The sequence below is a fragment of the Anneissia japonica genome, unplaced genomic scaffold (genome assembly GCF_011630105.1).
Source record: "Anneissia japonica isolate Jap-2015-1 unplaced genomic scaffold, ASM1163010v1 scaffold7968_len47610_cov122, whole genome shotgun sequence".
Lineage (NCBI taxonomy): Eukaryota > Metazoa > Echinodermata > Crinoidea > Comatulida > Comatulidae > Anneissia > Anneissia japonica.
In genome coordinates this window covers 23,318-24,266 of record NW_022754193.1, presented here as the reverse complement: position 1 = coordinate 24,266, position 949 = coordinate 23,318, and the positions used below count along the sequence as shown (strand labels likewise).

Below are 949 nucleotides of genomic sequence, written 5' to 3'. Positions count from 1 at the left end.
TTCGTATACTGTACTGTTTAGGCTAGGCCTAGGCTAAACCTAAGAATTGAGTAAAAAAAAGTGCAACAGGTCAGGTACGGGCGTTGGGACACAAAAGAAAAATCGTTGTTTTTTTTTTTTTGCCTACCTAGGCCTAGGCTTATGCCTCTTCCTTAACCTAGGGCCTACAGTACACAGTACCTAGCCTAGCTAAGCCTAGGCCTAAGTCCTGCCCAACAAGGCAGGAAATTTGAAAAATAAAATGCATTTTTTCTTTAAATATCATTTATTTATTGTATTTTGTGTCAACCAAAATATTGAGACTCGTTTTTTGCACAGTTCAATATACTTCACTCTTTTTCAAAATGAATGATTGTATAACTGTCAACTGTCTGACCTCAATAATTGGTATTTTAAATGCGACAACCACACAAGTCATGCCCAAAAACATCAATAGCTGGAACTTTTTAGTTTACTCATATTCTATACATAGGAAGTTTCAATTATGCTGTAATTAAAGTTTGAAATATTTCAAGCATAATTATTTTTGTTGACCAAAAAATATGGTATAAATAACTGGGGTGTGAATATTTTTCATGGATGTCCATTGACAGTCAAATACTAATAGCATGCGCAAATGTGGGAGGAAAGTTTACTAATAAATAGTAAATAATTATCTATCTTCCAATAGATTGACATTGGCAATTGGTTACTTATAGAAAAGGACCAGCTCATAGCCATCACTCAGATAAGCAATGGGGCACGAGGCAAATTCAAAATTTGTTTGTTATTGTTTCCGATGCATGAAGTGGTAGGGAAATACAAGATAGGGAAGAAAAGCAAGGCACATGTGGAACATCGGTAGAGAAAGAGCGTTTGGATCCCATCTGAATTACTGCCATAACAGGTAGGTAATTTGTTAAATAAGTTTGTGTTTTACCTTTTAAATGAAAATACTGCAGGTTTATGT

The 949-nt window shown here is 34.8% G+C and overlaps 1 long non-coding RNA gene across 2 annotated transcripts in view; it reads left to right on the top strand.

The window, feature by feature from the left end:
* LOC117123144 overlaps positions 1 to 949 on the top strand; it is a 2,376-nt gene that overhangs the window by 474 nt on the left and 953 nt on the right. Inside the window, exon 2 of one of the 2 annotated variants that reach the window (XR_004447811.1) lies at positions 699 to 886. This is a non-coding gene — a long non-coding RNA (uncharacterized LOC117123144). Of the gene's footprint in view, positions 1 to 670; positions 887 to 949 lie in introns of both variants that reach the window. The other variant, XR_004447810.1, reaches the window with a different exon arrangement.